The 20,575-nt window shown below is 44.8% G+C and overlaps 1 protein-coding gene across 1 annotated transcript in view; it reads left to right on the plus strand.

The window, feature by feature from the left end:
- The first annotated feature begins 11,935 nt into the window (after window positions 1-11,935).
- The window catches only part of st6galnac5a (ST6 (alpha-N-acetyl-neuraminyl-2,3-beta-galactosyl-1,3)-N-acetylgalactosaminide alpha-2,6-sialyltransferase 5a), a 104,134-nt gene continuing 95,494 nt past the window's right edge, over window positions 11,936-20,575 (plus strand). Inside the window, exons 1-2 of the mRNA XM_074689318.1 lie at window positions 11,936-11,956; window positions 12,255-12,327. The gene's annotated coding sequence lies outside the window, so the exon portion shown is untranslated. The remainder of the gene's footprint in view (window positions 11,957-12,254; window positions 12,328-20,575) is intronic.

Here is a 20,575-nt window from a genome sequence, read left to right on the forward strand (position 1 = left end):
CTATTCTGCACCAATTTGTGTCAAATCCAACTAAATATAAGTGACGCCTGCAAAATGGCTTAGAACAGACGAGGATAAAGGCAGGGATGCACCAAACTGATCCTGGTGTCGGGTATTGGCCTGATCCAGCCTTTCAAAGCTGGATCAGGTAACGGTGGGAAAAGATCCGTCCGAATCTGACACGAATGCCTGAAATACTTCAGAACCTGCAGTGTGACTCCATTGCACTGTGTTTTAAACTTAAACGACTTACAACGGCTGCGTGTTCAGTCCATCAAGCCCCATGACTGACAGACTCCTGGTCTGGCTCTGCACATTATCTCCATTTGTCATCGTAGTGAAGCTAAACACGAACTGATTTTGACGGGGTTTGTTTTATTTTGAAAGTCCCTGGGTGTTTTAGGTAGTTTCCGGTCATAACTTCCTGTCCCACTCGATCTTCTCTGCACTCAATCTATTCGTCACAGCTTCGCGTCCAGCAAAAACAGGATGGCTGCATATTACCTGCAACGTGACAGACCAGCCATGCAGACGTTATGCAACCAAGCGGCAACCTCCTGTCAAAGAATGTGAGACAATGCAGAAGTGCCAAAAACTGCTGTTTCTCGAGTGTTCGCTTGAGGCTGGCTTTGGAAGTACTGGAAGTCACATACACCCCAAGCCAAAAAAGCCATTTTCAAAGCAGAAATTAACCTATTTACAGCCTGGTTCAAAAAACGTCTCCTGTCTGAGTTGCTTATTTTACTACCGATCCCACTGTACGGGGGATGAACTTTTTTCTAACGTGGCCGTTCAGAGGATATTAAGATCCCGAGCTCCTCCAATGAGAGGCACAGCTGAGGGTCACGTGACAGCCTGCACCCTATGGCTGGTAGGCGAAGCTCTTGCCACTACCAATATGGCCGCTTTAACCAATGTGCTATTTTATCTTTACTGGCCTGACGTAAAAGCATCTTTTTAGTGGCCCTAATCCTCTTACTTAACTTATGCATACAACACACACGGCACAGATTTCACTCCAGATTTCATTCGCACGGTTACGACATGCATGCCCTCCGAAGATCTCTAACTTCTCATCTTCTCTCCTGTCTTGGTTGGCTTGTTCTTTCAACCCCACCACCCCTGGGATCTACCAGCAGCAGCTAACCAAAAGGTTTTAGTGATTGTCCTGATACTTGTTACTTGTTTATGTCCTGCGGCTGCAAAAAATATTTACCGTATAAATGTTTTCAACAAGAAAGAAGAAACTCAGTGCCACCAAAAGTACTTTTTTTATCAGTGTAATGAGTAAATGCTCTATAATTTATCTGCAAAATTGCAGAAAGTCAGCACAGCTCTGCAGGTAGTTCCTTTTAATGCTGAGATACACCCCCTCTGTCGCAGCAAGTCCAAACATAAACATATACCCCTGTCTCTCAGCTCAGACGCTGAATATCTTATAATAAACCCGGGTGTTTGGAATCCATGCAGAGAGCAGCCCACATCTCATCAGCAGACTCATCATTAGAACTAAAAAGCTGCATCTCTCAGAAGTGCAGGATGAAGCCCCACAGGGAACTCGCAGTTGGAGCAATGGGAGTAATGGACACCGGGTAATTTGCACAAGCTTACAACAACAGAGAAACTAATGAGCCGGCTGGTGAATGAGAAAAAAAGTCTTCTTCAGCCTACCTTAGCTCGAGGAGAGAGAAACAACCCTCCATTTCCTTTTTAGTTACCTAAACGCTGTGAGCCACGCTAAGCTGCAGCTCATCTCCACATTGTCCTTTCAAAGGTATTCTTTTATGTCCACTTGTTCCCATTTGTATGTCCTGGTACGTCCACAGTTACACCAAAGAAAGTCAACATGACAAGTGGAATATTTTCAATTTTGTGTTTGCAAATTTGTTCTTGCAAAGTGTTTGACCTCTAGAACAGATTTGCAGGAGGATGTGATCTCCAGGGCCAGATGGTACAACAATGTGAAGCAGTGTAATAGCTCAGGGACACTTCTGGTGTCAGAGGGTGCATGAAAAAATACTAGGACAGGTAGAAAAGTAGAAAAATACAGAGGAAGTTTCAGCTTTTCCTCCTGGAAATGTATGTTAAGATTTTTTCAAAGAATCTTTCACGTCAAATCCCCCCGGCTGTGATGATGTTTGCGGTTTATTTGTAATGTTACCTTGAGCGGGGTACCAAACCCGTTTGTGCTATGACAGATAATATCATAGTTCAATTATTAAACAACATATTGTTTTTTTGTTTTTCTCTCTTTAGGGAATTATGCATTAAGATATCACACACGTTGACTAACTACTTTTAAAGTGAAGTTTAAAAATTTTCACTTAGCTCTACAAGCAAGTGAGGATTGTCATCGGACAAAGTGCTTTACAAATATTAAATGCTATGTATACAATCACTGGACACTTCATTAGGTACACCTTGCTAGTTCCAGGTTGGACCCCCTTTTGCCTCAGAGCTGCCTTAATCCTTTGTGGCATAGATTCAACAAGGTACTGGCAACATTTCTCAGAGAGTTTGGTACATATTGACATGACAGCATCACACAGTTGCTGCTGATTTGTCGGCTGAACATCCATGATGAGAATCTCCCGTTCCACCACATCCCAAAGGTGCTCTATTGGATTGAGATCTGGGGACTGTGGAGGCCATTTGAGTACAGTGAACTCATTGTCATGTTGAAGAAACCAGTCTGAGATGATTCCAGCTTTATGACATGGAGCGTTATCCTGCTGTAAGTAGCCATCAGAAGATGGGTACACTGTGCTCATAAAGGGATGGACATGGTCAGCAACAATACTCAGGTAGGCTGTGGACTTTAAACCATGCTCAGTTGGTACTAATGGGCCCAAAGTGAGCCAAGAAAATATCCCCCTGCTATTACACCACCAGCAGCTGCCTGAACTGTTGATACAAGGCAGGATGGATCCATGCTTTCATGTTGTTGACGCCAAATTCTGACCCTACCATCCGAATGTGGAGCAGAAATCCAGACTCATCAGACCAGGCAACGTTTTTTCCAATCTTCTATTGTCCAGTTTTGGTGTTGCTGTGTGAATTGTAGCCTCAGTTTCCTGTTCTTAGCTGACAGGAGGGTCACCCGGTGTGGTCTTCTGCTGCTGTAGCCCATCTACCTCAAGGTTGGATGTGTTGTGCGTTCAGAGATGCTCTTCTGCAGACCTTGGTTGTAACCAGTGGTTATTTGAGTTACTGTCCATTCTCTTCGGACCTCTGGGATCAACAAGGTATTTTGACCCACAGAACTGCTGCTCACTGGATACTTTCTCTTTTTGGGACCATTCTCTGTAAACCCTGGAGATGGTTGATGGTTAAAATCCCAGTAGATCAGCAGTTTCTGAAATACTCAGACCAGCCTGTCTGGCACCAACAACCATGCCACATTCAAAGTCACTGAAATCACCTTTCTTGTGTCTTGTCTGTTGTGTTAACAAGCAGTTGGATGAGTGTACCAAACAAAGTGGCCAATGAGTGTACATATTTTTTATTATTTACCCTCAAACACAAAGAAATGTTCAGTAGTTGGTGCCAAAATCAACTTAAATAGAGAGTAACTCACAGGTGGCTTTAAACTGAGCTGAAAATTTGCTTCAAGTGACTTTTTAACATGGGAATTATTTTTAACAAGCCACTTGTGGTGAATCTGCTGCGCTCTGGGAGCGCTCCTCTCCTTCCCCCTCCCCTCCCTGTTCCTCTCTCCCGCGGCTGCAGCCTGCACGGCTGCAGCAGATCTACAATCAGGCGCCGGCTTCTTAAGACGCTCGTCAGGTGTGGACCGGCGCCAGTGGATTCCGTCTTGCTTCGTGGTAGTTTGGCCTCCTCTGTGATGAGTATACCTGATCTCGCGTTTTTGAGTACCTTTTCTTGTGAAGCTTGTTTACTGATCCTGTCTTTTTGCTGCTTTGTTCTAGTGCCTCCCTCGAGTCCCTGCTACAGCCCTTGCCACCTTCCACAGCCACAACTCTCAGTGTTCAGCGCTCTCAGGAGAGAGCTGTTAGTTACCGGACTCTCATACTCCATTACATACTCTGTGCAATAAAAACTCTCAAAACCGCTTCCTTGCCTCCGCCTCGCTTTTGGGTCCAGCGAGTACCTTGCTAGTTCTGCCCAGAACTGTAACAGAATCCACTGGCCCGAAGTATGGATCCAACCTCTCCAGAGGAGTTTAAGGAAGCCCTCACCCACCAAGGCATGCTGCTTGGAAGGCACGATAAGATGCTACAGGGGATTTTGGAGACTCTACAAGGCCTGCATCTTCAGATCAACCAGCTCACCCCACAGGCTCCTTCCAGTGAGGTTAGAGTGCCCTCTGCTGACAGCAGTCCTGTGCAGCCTGACCCCCAACCCTCTGGCTCTGTTAGAGAGCCTTATGTTCCCTCTCCCGAGCCTTTTTCAGGTGATTTAGGAGCTTGTGCTCAGTTTTTGTTAAACTGCTCTCTAGTTTTTGATTTGCAGCCCTCCAGCTATCCCAGTGATAAAGCTAAGGTAGCATATGTAATTAATTTACTTCGCGGCCGGGCCGCTAAATGGGCCACTGCCCTTTGGCACAGTAATTCTCCTGTGCTTTCTTCTTTTTCAAGTTTTTCCTCTGAGTTAAAGAGAGTGTTTGATCACCCGGTTAGGGGGAGGGAGGCTACCAGGAGACTTCTAGCTCTAACTCAGGGTTCTCATTCTGTTGCTGACTACTCCATAGAATTCCGTATTCTAGCCTGTGAGTGTGGGTGGGACGAGTCAGCCCTGATGGGTGTTTTTGCTAAGGGTCTCTCTGATCAGTTAAAGGATGAGTTGGCTACCAGGGATGAACCAGTCTCCCTGGAGGATTTAATTTCGCTCGCTATTAGGATTGATAATAGATTGAGAGAGAGGGTTAGAGAGCGGGGTGCTAGATCCCGCAGACCAGCCCTGCTAGTTGAGCCTACAGCCCCAGAGATCCCGTCCTCTGCCCCCATGGTCAAGTCACCTAATCCCCAACCCCTGGAAGAACCCATGCAGCTGGGCAGAGCACACCTCCATCCACAAGAGCGCAGGAGGCGCATGAGCAACAACTTGTGTATCTACTGTGGCGAGGCCGGCCATTACATCGCCTCCTGCCCTTCATCGGTAAAAGGGGAGGCTCACCGCTGAGAGAGGGGATCACGGTGAGCCAGATCTCTACCCCTGCCAGTTCCATTCCTCGCATGTTGGTACCTGCTCAGGTCCTGTGGGGACAGGAGTCCTCTTCCCTTCAGGCTCTTATTGACTCTGGTGCGGATGACAGCTTCATCCACGAAGGGCTGGTTCAACAGCTTAGGCTGTCACAAATCCCCCTTTCCGAGCCAAAGAGGGTTACCGCCCTGGATGGCCGCCTCCTTGCGATGGTAACTCATCAATCCGAGCCTTTCACCCTCATCATCTCTGGGAACCATAGAGAGACTTTTCAGCCCTTCATTATCCACTCCCCCACTACTCCTCTGATCCTTGGTTACCCCTGGCTGAAACTGCATAACCCCTCTATAGACTGGTCAACCTTATCCATAACAGGCTGGAGCGCTTCCTGTCATGCAAACTGCCTGCAATCTGCCGTCCCTATTACCAGAGCTCCTCCGTCTTCCTCTCCACCTCCGGACCTGTCTGCCATTCCTCCCGAGTACCACGATCTCGCTCCAGTTTTCAGTAAGGACCGTGCCCTGTCTCTGCCACCTCACCGCCGGTATGACTGCGCCATCAACCTTCTACCTGGTTCCCCCCTTCCCTCCAGTAGACTGTACAACCTCTCTCGTCCCGAGAAACACGCCATGGAGGCGTATATCAAGGACTCGTTGGCCTCTGGATTTATCCGACCATCCTCTTCCCCTCTCGGAGCAGGATTCTTCTTTGTCAAGAAGAAGGATTCATCCCTGCGACCCTGTATTGACTTCCGGGGGCTCAACGAGATAACCATTAAGGATAAGACTCCTCTACCCCTCATCGACCCCTCGTTCGAGCCTCTGTGTGAGGCCCGGGTCTTCTCAAAACTGGATCTCCGCAACGCCTATCATCTGATTCGCATCCGGGAAGGAGATGAATGGAAGACAGCGTTTAATACACCTCTAGGACATTACGAATACCAAGTAATGCCATTTGGCCTCACCAACGCCCCTGCTGTTTTCCAAACCTTGATGAATGACGTTCTTCGTGATATGCTGAACCGCTTTGTCTTCGTCTATCTGGATGACATACTCATCTTCTCTCGCAATCTCCAGGAACACAAGCAGCATGTCCGTTCTGTCCTCCAGCGTCTCCTTGAGAACAAGCTCTTCATCAAACCCGAGAAGTGTGAGTTTCATGTTTCGTCTGTGCACTTCCTGGGCTATATCATCGCCCAGGGTAGACTTCAAGCGGACCCAGCCAAGATTCAGGCGGTTGCCGATTGGCCCCCTCCCTCCACTCGCAAGGAGTTACAGCGCTTTCTGGGATTCGCAAACTTCTACAGGAGGTTCATCCGCAATTTTAGCCTGGTGGCTAGCCCGCTCACCCGTCTAACCTCTACCTCCTCTCCCTTCCTGTGGACCCCAGAGGCTGAGGCAGCCTTCCACCAGCTGAAGGCGCTGTTTACCTCCGCACCCATTCTCCGCCATCCTGACCCGTCTCTCCAGTTCATTGTGGAGGTGGATGCTTCGGACACAGGAGCAGGAGCTGTTCTCTCCCAACGGGATCCATCAACCCAAAGGATTCATCCCTGTGCCTTCTTCTCCCGACGCCTCTCTCCAGCGGAGCGCAACTACGACGTGGGTAACAGAGAGTTGCTGGCTGTGGTATGGGCTCTGCAGGAGTGGAGGCACTGGCTGGAGGGGACTGCTGTTCCCTTCATTATATGGACTGATCACAAGAACCTTGCTTACCTTCGCTCTGCCAAGAGACTAAACCCCAGGCAAGCTCGGTGGTCCCTTTTTTTGAGCAGGTTTGAGTTTACCCTCTCTTATCGGCCTGGCTCCAAGAATACCAAACCTGACGCGCTCTCGCGCCTTCATTCCCCCCCTACGGATTCTGAGGACCCGGATTTTGTCCTTCCCTCCTCCTGTTTCGTGGGAGCTGCCCAGTGGGAGATCGAACACGAGGTTAAAAAGGCCCTCAAGGCCCAACCGGATCCAGGCACAGGACCCAAGGATCGGCAGTTTGTTCCCGAGTCCGCCCGTGCCAAAGTCCTCCAGTGGGGACACTCCTCAAGGCTGGCCTGCCACCCCGGAGTGACCCGCACTCTCGAGTTTCTTCAGCAGCGTTTCTGGTGGCCCAACATGAGCAAGGACACACGGGAGTTTGTCCTTGCGTGCTCTGTCTGTGCCAGAGGCAAGGCTTCTCACCACCCGCCTGCTGGTTTGTTGCGCCCCCTCCCTGTGCCCAGTCGACCCTGGTCCCATATCGCCCTGGATTTCATCACTGGTCTGCCACCCTCCGAAGGTAACACAGTTATACTTACCATTATTGACAGATTTTCCAAGATGGTTCATTACATTCCCCTGCCCAAGCTCCCTACTGCTTTAGAGACTGCCAACCTTCTTGTCCTCCATGTATTCAAGCTCCACGGTATCCCAGTTGACATTGTTTCTGACAGAGGACCTCAGTTCATCTCGCAAGTTTGGAAGGATTTTTGCTCCTCGGTGGGCGCAGCAGCCAGCCTCTCCTCGGGGTATCACCCGCAAACAAACGGCCAGACAGAGCGGGCCAACCAGAGTCTCGAGTCTGCGCTCCGGTGTGTGGCGGCCCAGCATCCTGCCTCTTGGAGTACCTGCCTGCCATGGATTGAATACTCCCACAACTCCTTCTCCAGCTCGGCCACAGGTATGTCCCCCTTCATGGTCTGTAACGGTTTCCAGCCCCCTGTGTTTCCCGAGCAGGAACAGACTGTGGCCGTGCCATCGGTGAGGGAGCACCACCGCCGCATCAGGACCATCTGGCGAGAGGCGCGGGCGGCGCTCCTCAGAACAGCAGACCGAAATAAGCGTCTGGCTGATGCCCATCGCTCTCCCGCTCCTGTGTATCAGCCAGGCCAAGAGGTGTGGCTCTCTACCCGGGACCTCCCCCTCCTCTCGGATGCACGTAAGCTCTCGCCACGGTTCATCGGACCCTTCCCAGTGGTAAAGGTCATCAACCCCTCATGTGTCAAGTTGAAACTGCCTGCCTCCCTTCGGATTCACCCCACGTTCCATGTGTCACTAATCAAGCCTGTCTCCTCCAGTGACCTTAGTCCTCCAGCCGTCCCCCCCCCTCCCCCCCGGATCATCGATGACCATCCGGCCTTCTCTGTCTCTCGGATTCTGGACGTCCGGCCCCGGGGGAGGGGATTCCAATTCCTGGTGGACTGGGAGGGCTATGGTCCGGAGGAGAGATCCTGGATTTCCCGTAAGTTGATCTTGGACAATTCTCTCATTGATGACTTTTACCGTGCCAACCCTGGGAAGCCTGGAAGGACGCCAGGAGGCGTCCGTTGAGGGGGGGGTACTGTGGTGAATCTGCTGCGCTCTGGGAGCGCTCCTCTCCTTCCCCCTCCCCTCCCTGTTCCTCTCTCCCGCGGCTGCAGCCTGCACGGCTGCAGCAGATCTACAATCAGGCGCCGGCTTCTTAAGACGCTCGTCAGGTGTGGACCGGCGCCAGTGGATTCCGTCTTGCTTCGTGGTAGTTTGGCCTCCTCTGTGATGAGTATACCTGATCTCGCGTTTTTGAGTACCTTTTCTTGTGAAGCTTGTTTACTGATCCTGTCTTTTTGCTGCTTTGTTCTAGTGCCTCCCTCGAGTCCCTGCTACAGCCCTTGCCACCTTCCACAGCCACAACTCTCAGTGTTCAGCGCTCTCAGGAGAGAGCTGTTAGTTACCGGACTCTCATACTCCATTACATACTCTGTGCAATAAAAACTCTCAAAACCGCTTCCTTGCCTCCGCCTCGCTTTTGGGTCCAGCGAGTACCTTGCTAGTTCTGCCCAGAACTGTAACACCACTGACAGTTTTTTTTTTTTGTTTTTTTTTTTAGTCAGTCAGCGTCATCTCCTCTCTTAAATGAGCACCCCTTGTACCTCACTGATCTTCTTGCACTGATGCCCGCTTTCTTGTTTGTCGACAGATGCTGCCAATTAGCCAGGTGTGTGGGCTACATCAGGTCGAAACACATTACATCACTCTTTGAAGCCTGCAATCTCCAGCTGTGTTAAGGGCTCTAAGTTTGTTGTGATGCCTTCAAATGTTAGCGTCCCTGTTTCTCTAATTTTATTGATTTTTGATCTTGACTTTGGAAGAAATAAGTTCTGACTCACATGTTTTGCTGGAGCTGTTAATTGGAGTGTTTCATTGGGTTCAGATTGGCCAACCAGTCCCGAACTTGTCTTCTCCCAGCAGGTGAAATAAATGAGATCTGGGACTACACAGCCCGTCCTAATTTTCTCTGCAGCTTGCTAACTTTTTAAATTATAATATTATGAAGAGCATGAAAGATGGAGGAGCGTATTGTGTTTTAATTAATTCAACGCAGGTTTCTAAAAGGCTCCTTAACAATACATCCCTGTAGTCGCTCCGGTGCCTCATTAATGATTTGCATGAAGCAGACATCACTTTCATTGCCACAGTTTTACACCCTCCTCCCTGAAGAAATATGAGCGCAACACTAATTGCTTCATGTTTTCTATATTGATTACAACGCCCTCCTCCAGTCGTTGCTCATCCTCCCCATCTTCACTTCCTCTAAGCACATTGAGGCTGTCAGGAGTCAGGAGCGTTCACAGGATGGAGTGTACAGGCCAGAGCTAAATGTCAACGCTTTTTAGATGATCAGAGAAAACAGAAAACACTCAGCTATGACTAATTGGAGCAGTAGCTTTGTCAGAGATTGTCATTGAAATCTACGGTTGAGTCTATTTTTCTACTCTGAGGACTTTGTACACAATAACTCAAGTGCTTTAATAGCAGAAATAAGTGCTTTTCATGGTCGTGAGCTAAGGTTTTGTAATACATGTCCACAAGCTAAATAAGGTCTCAGTTAATATTCCTGTTTACAGCCATGTCCTCCCATCTTTTCATCAGCCATTATGTGATCAAAGTTTAAAACGTCCCACGTTTCCTGTCTGCCTGGATGTAATTGAATTGCTCTAAAAGGTCTTATCTGTGGAAAGCTTCCTGTTAGCCCATCTCAATCAATCATCCACTCCAATGCCATTTATATTCCTCCATATACATTAGCTGCAGCTTTTCTTTATTCATGCTCAGTGCTTTTCAGTTTTATGCAGATGACGCTCAGGTTTGTGTGACAGCACACTGAAGTGATTGACTTACCTGTCAAATGCTCCGCTGGGAGGTGTCAGCGGCTTTCAGGTGCATGAGGATCAAGGTGAGCGCTGAGTGAGGGGGAAAAGTTTCCAGGAAAGAAAAACTGCGTCGCATACTTTTAAAGTTTTACTCACTGACTTCCTGAGGGGCTCCTAACCACACCCACACATAACAACTTTTCTGGAGATGGTGTCACTGCGGGGGGATTTAGTAACACTGAACCACAAGAATGGACCCAAAGGCCAGACTCTCATAAAATCCAAAGTTCAACGACTGTTAAGTCAGAAAAACGCTGTCTGTACACAGAAGGTCCAATAAGAGCAGGAGAGGAGTACCCAAAAGACTGAGTGTTGTCACAGGAAACTGCTCAAAAACACGCAGCACGAAGAAAGATTATTTCTACAAATTTATTTTTAATACTGCAAATTGCTTCTGGAGGGTATCAGAAATGATGATTAATAATGCGCCATAAAAACAGCCTTTCTCTATTTTTCATTTCCAGCTGCAAAGATTCTCACTGAGTAATAAATTTGACAGTTGAGCAGAAGAAACTTTCTGAGAAGAATCCTTTCCTACATATCAGGCAATCAGTAAGAGGAACTGTTGTGTAGGGATGGGTACCTTTCATATATGAAATGGTACGGTACCAATGCCCAGTACCTGGCAATCAGTATCGGTACTTAACAGTTCCATCTTCCAGTACTTTTTTGTGTTAATGTGGTAAAAAATATCAATTTGATAAAAACTAAATCTCAAATTTGTTTAAGTTAACAATTTTTTTCTTCAACATGTACTAAAGTTGCAATGCTAGGTTCATGTCCAGCATGGAAAATTGCCTACTGTTCCAGTCCCTCACAGACACAAGGATGGGTTTAGGTACCTCACATGGTACCTTTTGATTTTAAGTGAATCAGTACCTGGTACTTTTGACAGAATTCAGTCGGTACCTATAGACTTACCTAACTCGGTACCCATCCCTACTGTTGTGTCCACAAGCGCCAAAATCAACGCAAATCAATAGTTGCTCACAACATATGCTAGTAAAATGATCTCTACCCCGAGTAGTTTTGATCTCAAAACTCTGAAAACACCTTGATAATCAGTTAAAACTTCAAGTATTTTTTTGAAAGCACTGTTAATCAGTCTAATGCTGCTCTTAAAGGATCAAAACTACAGATTATATCTCTAATTAGCCAAACTGGAAACTTGATGATTCTGATGGTGGTGCATGGGTCTTTAATCATATATGAATAATCTTTGAGTGGTAATTTGATCCTGAGTCAAATTACCATAAAAAAACACATATTGACTGAAAGGGCACCTTCTTAGCTTTCACAAACCATAGAAATTTTTTTGATTGTGTAAACTGTTTAGGAATGACAGTCATTCAAAGTGTGGTGTGTCAGTGCTGACACATCTGGTGTTAAAGGGTTAAAATCCAATGATATGAAAACATAGATTAGTTCAGTTTTAGAGCAGGTGCATCATAATTAGATGCTAGTTAACCTCCCTGGAGGTTTGTGTGGGTTTGCACAGACTGCTAACAACTACTCTAATGAGAACACGATTCCCAACATAGCTCAGCCAAACTCTAACCTGAGCAGTGGTCTCATTAGCCACGTTAAGTGAAACACCTGTGCAGGTGTGAGGAGCCTTCTCGTCTGCAGTGGGTGACTGTGGAAGCTGCTTCTCTTGTCTTCAGACTTGCATTGTTTGATATCCGTAGCCTGCTTTGAAGAAATAATAAAATGCTTGAATTTAAAATATAAACACAAATACACTCACAAAACTATGAGTGTCAAAAGCAGCTTCCTGTCATTGTTCAGTCTTCTGCCTTCTTCCCCAACACACCTGTGTCTCATTTGTAATTAGTGTGACCTATATAAACCCTGTGTTTTCACCCACTCTCTGACACAATGTCATACTTCAGTGCTCATCCTCTCCAGCATTGCTTGTTTTGTTTTGAAGACTTCTTGGATTTAGTGATTTCTTGGAGTGGATCTTTCTGCCGTCCTTGACTGAATGACTTCTGAACATTTAGGTAAGCAACTTTTCCAAGCCGGTTGTTGTGTCCTGGATTTTCAGTCCAGGTCTGGATCTTACTTCCTGCATTTTGCCCTTTTCGAAAACAAAGTATATCTCAGTATACAGTTCACACACAGGTTACAAGTTGTGCAAATGAGTATCTGATGAATTAAAAGCATTATACCAGCATCTAGAATGGAATAGATTAAAAGGAAATCCTTTAAAGCAACCTTTCTTGTGCCACAGACCGGTTTAATGTCAGATCAATATTTTCTGTCTCCTCACTGGCTCTTTTACCCTGCCAAAAGAAACTTTCCAAAGATGTTTGTTTTTGTTTCCATTTTGCTAGCTTGGGGGGTTTGGCGTCATAGACAGGTATGACGGAGAGAATCTGGTCAATTTTCAAAATAAAACATCATTCAGAATCAGATAATAAATCAAACTGAAATAATGTAAGTTGAGTTTTTTTTCTATGTGTGGGTCCACGGCCCGGGGGTTTGGGACCACTGCTTTAAAGAGAACCCTGAGGGTCAGCACTTGTTTGCCTGTATAGGTTGCTATTTCCCTATTCCACTAAAATTCACTGGTAGTGACATGTAAAATGTCCCAATTGCTTTGGGACAAGTAAAGTAGGGTTTGCCTCTGTGTTGCCACCATAGGCTGTATAAAACAGGGACATAGTTTTCACAATGTCACCTGTCTGGTTCCTGGTACACCATGAAATAAAGCTAACTAGCGGACGTAGCCACATTTGATATGACCCAGGCTCTAAGCTTCCTTTCTAACAGCTAAAGGGCAACTGTTGGTCACGTGAGCTGGACTGTGTCTCTGATTGGACAGTCACATGATTCTTATATCTTCTAAAACAGGGAGTTAGGCAACAGTTCACCCCCATGAAGTGTGTGCTGATAGCAAAATTAGCATTTCAGACCCAAGCGGTTTTTTAACCAGGCTGTAAATATGCTTTGTCATGTCATAAAAGTTTGGGGTTGGGGATGTGGCTCGATGCGTACCTGACTTCTGGTCTTTCTACAGCCAGCCTTGAGCGGATACTCCATGAACCAAGTGACAACCTCTGGTTTACGAATATGAGACATTGCGAAAGTGCTAAAATCTGCTGTTTCCTGAGTGTCTGCCTGAGGCTGGCTCTGGAAGTACCGGAAGTCACATTTACACCAAGCCAAAAAAAGCCATTTTCAAAGCAGAAATTAACTTTTTTACAGCCTGGTTCAAAAAACATCTCCTATCTGAGTCACTAATTTTACTATCGACACCCTCTGTACAGGCAGTGATTTTTTTTCTAACACGGCGGTTCAAAGGCGAGCTCACCCAATCAGAGGCACAGCTCAGGCTCATGTGAACGACAGGCGCCCTATAGCTGTGCATGAAGCCCTTGCCCCTAGCATTATGACCACCATAGCCAACTTGCTTCATTTTCTGTTTCAGTAACAGACGGGTGACATCAGGGAGACTACGACCATGTTTTATACAGTCTGTGCAATGAACAGAAACCTTTACCACTTCCACATAGGTTTCATTTTCCTAAACCAGATGCCCCTTATTTGCTGCCAAGTGTCCAAAAATAAAAAAGTGTTTTCACAGCAGAAGCAAACCTATGTACAGCCTGGTAAAAGAAAAAGAAAAAATTACAATAAAACATCTCCTGTCTGAATCTCCTTGCACACACTATACTGGGGGAAGAATTCTTTTTTAACTCGGCAGTGTAGAGAATCGCAAGCTCGGCCAATCAGAGGCACAGCTCTGCTCATGTGACTGATCCCCTCATTTCCAATAAGGCCACAACAGCTGAGTTGCTTCAAAAATCTGTTTCAGAAACAGATGGTTAAGGTCGGCGAGACTTTGTCTATTAATTATACAGTCCATGGTTTGGCAGTAAAAACAGGTGTATGGTTAAAAAATTCAACTTTTTAGCTGCAAATCTCTTCCCAATAAATACAATCCTACTGGCTGTAGAAGTCGTGCATGTTTAGCCAGACCAGGCAGCTGCAGATGTGAGAAAATGTACTGCTCTCCAACTCTGTGAAATTTAGATACTTATTGACAGTTTGATTAGTTTCTACATTTTTAAAAGTATGCTAACAACCAAAGCAGCATTTCACCCCTGAGGCAAACTGAAACTGCTGTACAGGCTCTAACATTTGTTGTTCTCCTCTAACCTGGTGTGTATGTCAGGCAGTTTGCTCCTCTGTCCGATCCTCAGAGGCAGCTCTGTCTCTCCAGGGATTCTCGCTCAACAGAGAAAGAGGAGCTTTCAAAAGCCTCCTGAAAATTAGATCTGTCTGAACCAATCACTCGTCCCACAAGACCGCTCCTTCCATTTAGAGAAAAATCTAAAACCTTGTCCAGAACGATGAAAGGATTCACGCTTCTCCAGCAGCGAGGCTGTCTATCTGTCTCCTCGGTCTGTGCAGATATCTGAAATTCAGTGACAAGCCGAGGTTCGTCTTAACTTGTATCCTGCACAACACAGCACAGGAAACAAAGACTGAACAAAGTATGACAGCTTGTTTCTTAAAAGTTACATTTGTGCTCTCATAATGACTGACAGCAAAGTGTTCTCCCTTTGTTAAGAAAAGTTATGAGTGTGAAAAGACCCAGATTACAAAACAAAGTCTGACTTCACTTTACATGACCTGGTTTCCATTGCAGTGTCATGTTTACAGATAAAGGTTTTAGTTTCCATCAAGTCTCCTCATTACTGAAAAAACAGATACCAAGACAGGAATAAATTTTGAATTGTCGAGTGTTTTATCTTGCTAATGTTGTCTCAGACTTTTTTACTCGAGGTCGATGAGTCCTGACTGGAGTGTGAAATTTAATCCTTTCATAAATTGCCTGTTTGGCAACATGAGACATCAAATTTGCAGAATATCCCCAGCTTTGGAAGTCTGGACAGTTTTGTCATACCATCTGGTATTTATTGGTTTTCTAGTTTTTTCTTTTATTAATCTATTCAATCAAAGTTTGAAAAGCTTGACTTACTTTTCACAGTTTGTTCTCCAACCCTGAGTAAGTCAGATGTCTGAGTAGACAAACAATAATAGCTTAAATTTAGATAATCACAGTAAGATGATAGTTCCCAAAAAATAAACATCAGAATCCTTTGTTTGTGACAAACATCCAGAGTATTACGGTAGATGGTTTTCTGACTTGAAGCCAATATCAACAGCTCATTATGATTCCTCTGAGCTCCTTGAAACCCTCTCTGTTTTAAAAGTGAGAGGCTGTCATCATGTTGACATTGTTTCTCTCTGTGCATTTTCTCACTTAGTACTCAGTGACCATCAAAACAAGATGTCACTTGGTGTTAATGTAAGGATGATTTCACATTTTTTTTGATGCCACTGAAAAAATAGCTTCTGAGACTCCACCGTCAGTAACGCCTCCATGGATACTTATTAGCCTGTTGTTGGTTGAACTACCATTATATTTGACATTTTCATTCACAGTAAAGTCCAGAAATTATCCAGCTTTACTGTAATGAAATACATTATGCTTTAACATTTCCATTTACTGTGAAGTTTAAACATTAGTGTTATTCTGTTGGCATTAACAGATACAGAAATAACAGCAGCACTTGCCTGTAATCTGTCCATTCCTCCTTGTATCCTGTAACTCCTGTCCGGAGTTTCTTCTCACTCATTCAGTTTCTATGTCGCAGTTTGTTTCTTTGTGCTTGTTTGCTTCAATTTGGTTGATTCCTCTTTCACTCAGCTAGTTTGATGGAACATCCCTTGCTAGTTCCTCTGTTTTTCCTAATCTCTCCTCCTTTTCTCCGTCTGGTCAGCCATCAATCTAAAGCTTTGTGCTCTCTGGATTGAAATCAGTATTGAAATATATCCTACATGTCGTTTATTGAGGCGATCTCAAACCAACACTTTTTCCACATTGTCAAGAGGAAGAGATGAAATTATGTACTTCATAAATCTCACAGACTCCTTTTCTTGTCTGATAGTCCCTGGGTTGACTCTATTTAGGGTTAATTGGTTAACTGCCGTGTTTAAGTTTGACCAATCAGAATCATGCATTGAACACAGCTGGTAAGGGTGTGGCCCATCCATTTGGTGTCGGAAACTTGAGGTAACTTCAGCATGCCTGTTCTAGGTCATAGCTAAAACTGCTTCTCCCTGCTTCAGCAGTAAAAGGACCAGGGGCCTCATGTACAAAGAGTATGTTTGCACAAAAATGTGGCGTACACTCTTTTTTTATGGCAAAGCTCGGATGTATCAAGAGTCAAATTGCCGTGGAAATGTGCGGTGTCTCACGCCAACTTCATGGCTGGCATACCCACATTTCTACAGCTGCTGAACCTTTGGTAACACTTTTAGGAGAAGCTGGAAAACAATTAACTCTCATGAACAATTAATACACCCATGAGTCTGCAGTTAGATGAGTGTATATGAAAGCGGAGTGGTGTAAATAGCGTTAAAACAATGGCGACTTTGGCAATATTTAGAGCAAACTGTAAATGATGGAATTAGAAGAGAGTACGTGTTCAGAGGCAGAGAGGATTTACTCGCACATGATGACAACTGGCTCATCAGACACTTCAGGTTCCTGAGGGCAGTATGGGCTACAAACTGGCACTGTGCGCGATGGGTGGCTTGGTGGTGAGTAAATTTATTGTCTAAATATTGATCCCTGTGATGGGCATTGAGCATGTGTGCCCCCAAGTTCTATCCCATCTTCACAGCATTATTAATCAGTGGTTAAAGTTTGTGACTTGCTGTTTTTTCGTGGTTAAACTAAACCTCAAGATATCTATATTTGTTTTTTTTTCCCACTGCATGCGGGACAGAGATCGCTGGTTTGAACTGAACCCAGACCGCCTTCTTCAGGGCAAACCTCAAAGTGCGCAACCTAGTCCACTAGGCCAGTAGTTCTCAAATGGGGGTATGTGTACCCCCTGGGGGTACACAGGGGTACTCCAGGGGGTACACAAGATTCAAAGATATAGCAACCAAGCAAAATTCCTTATCACCATTTATTTGATCAATGTTTGAATCCAATACAAGTTTAAGTTCACAAATTTAATATCATATTCAATAGACACTAAAAGAACAGTGCTATGTTCTTTTTTTCCCATCCAAAACTGCTTTGTGCTTGTTAGGGGGTACTTAGCAGAAAAAATCATATCATAGAGGGTACATGACTGAAAAAAGTTTGAGAACCAAGGCCAGCTGCGTTCAGGCTCAAATTCCTTCTTACAAGCCCCTGATTGTCTCTGTGTGCAAAGTACTCATATTAATAACCCTGTGCGTAATACCTTTAATGCTTATCCTCCTCACTTTTTCCACGGTGCACATCTGCACTCACACACTCTCCCACTCACTCCTCTTGTGTTTGATGCTGAAAGCACATTTTTTTCTGTGCCTCAGCTTCAGTGAATAGCACCTCCAATTACCCCTTTTATGAAAGTGCTCTTTTTTCATCACACACGTTCTTTTTTAAAATTTTCTGATCATGCAGAGAGGAGAATCTCAAGTGCAGGGCTCATTTACATAAGACTTGCATATTCTAATGGGGGCGTGGATTTGAGCGTACGCCAAGTTTCAGTAGGAAAACCACACCACTCTTTGTACATGAGGCCCCTGACCTGTAATTTGAAAGGTTATTAAATTTTTGGGACATAAAGTATTTTGTGAGTTCAGTCTGTTGCCTTTTTGTTGTTACTTTGCTGCACAAACAAGCACATTGTGTGTTATCATTTCCTGGAATTGGCAAGCAATGCTAACAAAATAGCAGCTAATTGCTAAACAATTTAACTAAGTTGTTTTATCCCTTAACTTTAAAGTCCCATCTGACTTTGTTCCTAGCTCAGAGGCAAACAGATTCATGTAGAAAAATCTTATTTAACATTCCCATCAGTGCCATGTAAAAAAATATGTAAGTTACAAATTCAGTCCGAATCGAATGTCATGTGAAGTATATTTACTAATCTACTATGGGAAACTGATAGTGCCATTGCTCTCCTGTGAGTAACTTGTGTTGAAATCTGCTGACTGCTTTAAAAATTCAATAAAAACTCACTTTCTAAATATGGCTTTTAGATATTCTTACACATTTTATCTTCTTGTGTTTGACCAGGCCTCTGTCAGTTGGAATGGCATAAATTTAACTTTCATTCTTTATATTTTGGCACCGCTGTGAGCAGAATGGTTCCCCTTAGATCCGCTGATTTCAGAAACTCTCACGCTGTTTTCTTTGAATGGTCAGATGTCACGCTGACTAATAAGAGCTTTGGAAACTGCAGCAAAAGGCCCTCCATCTCAATCATCCCCTCTGACAGCCACCCCCTGATGGTGGTTACAGGGGTTAGAGATTAAAATACAAACATTAGCAGACTTATTGTTGATGGTTTTGTTGGTGATAAAATGGCATCAACATCAATTTCAGTTTGTTTCATAACAAAACTCCTCGCAGGGGCTTTACAACTGCTATTCTACCAAGGACAGTGTTTGGCATTTATAACGCTCATTCACTTTTATGATACTCTCTCTGTGTTTATACTCACAGAGGAAGTTCCTGCTCTAAAGTTTTAATCTGGATTTATAAAGCTCTATCTGATCATAAAGCCAAGTTCAGACATTAAATGACTGAAAGTTGAGGTCTGATTTTCTCAAAGGCATAAAAGTGACGATATGAGCGAAGAAAAAGGTCATGGTTGGATGATTATAGGGTATTTATAATCATTTAGAGGCTGAAAATTTTCTGATTCATTGACAGTGGGGACTCTTACGTAATGGCCATTTTCTTTTATCTTTTATAATAGAGTCTTCAAGGATTCGTGGTGTTCATTATTATTACATCAGTTCATTATGGTTTGTCACTGAATGAATTGATGTAATTCATGGACATCAATAGTGACTCCATCTACTTTACCTATTGAATTTAGCTACCACATGAAATAGACGTCTTAAAAAGAGATTCATATATGATTTTGGAAGATAGGTAGAAAAATACTGTTTTTTGTGAGGTCAATGAAATGAGAGGAGACTCTAAAGCTGTACTATTAGCTGAAAGCGCTGAGAGAACATATTCACCAAAAATTAACAGTCTCCTGATCATCGTAGATTGTGGAGTTCATTCAGGTGAGGTTAGTGTAGATACTTGTATCTGAAGTTTAGATCAAGGATTTTTTAGGTAGAAATACTGAAAGACAGATTTGATCACTCCTGTTTGTTCCTGTGAAAGTGACTGCACTGTTACTACCTTGGCTCAGACCGCACAGCAAATGTTTGCAGCCTCTCAGTTTTACAGTCCTTCCCTCCTGACCTCCAACAGCTCCCTCGTCACTGAGGAATCTTTCCCAGCATCTGGCCCACTTACTCCCCCCGCGAGAGCGAGCTTGTCGGGGCAGACGAGTGTGCCTCCCTGTAGGCCTGGATGATGAGACAGTGCATTTACATTAGCCTAGTGAGGCAGGAGTAGTGGCACGCTGCCAGCACTGAAGCACAGAGCTCCCAGCCAGAGCATCTGCTGGGTTTGTGCAAAAGTCAGGAGTGGCCTGATCTGCCTTCTGACAGACTTACCGACGCTCACGCACACACACACACACACACACACACACACAGGCATGCAGGCAAACTGGCACACATTCAGATCATAAAGTCAGATAAACAGTCATATTCACAACGTTAATTAGCCATTACTCATTCAGCCAAAGCGTTTGTCAGCCAAAGAGAGAGGCGGGCTCCTGGCCTGAACCTCAGTCAGTCATAACCAGGGAGCAGAATTAGAGAAAAGAGGGGAAGGCTTCATTAAAAGGAGTCTGGCCCTCTTTTCTCTTGGCTTGCACAGCGAAAGAGCAGGTTGTTTAGTTCCCAGGGAAATTAGGGAGGAGGGAAAGTCAGTGAGTGTTGAAATTACCTTGGATACAAACTGTAATCTGCCTCCAAACTGGCGACCATCGAGGGGGAATCTTCTTTTGGATTTCAAACTGACTCTCAATAGGATTCAAATGGAGGGGGCTGAAAATGAGACATTAGAGCAGCACTTCAATAGAAGCACTTAGGGACACCAAATGTGAGTTTCCATTAGTTAGAATGGAGGATGGACCCGTTAATGGCAGCGAGCATGGCAACACTTTGGGGGAAGTTGCATTACACTGACATTTAATGTTACAGAGTGGAGGAATAAAGCTCTTCTGTAGCTGGATTGGGTCCAAAACTGTTGTGCACTGTAGCTGAGACAAGAAAGAAAAGAAGCACCAATTAGCATTTATTATTATTATTACCAGTTAC

Source organism: Halichoeres trimaculatus, unplaced genomic scaffold (genome assembly GCF_033239565.1).
Source record: "Halichoeres trimaculatus isolate MK-OKI-2021-1 unplaced genomic scaffold, fHalTri1.1 fHalTri1_scaffold_15, whole genome shotgun sequence".
NCBI lineage: Eukaryota > Metazoa > Chordata > Actinopteri > Labriformes > Labridae > Halichoeres > Halichoeres trimaculatus.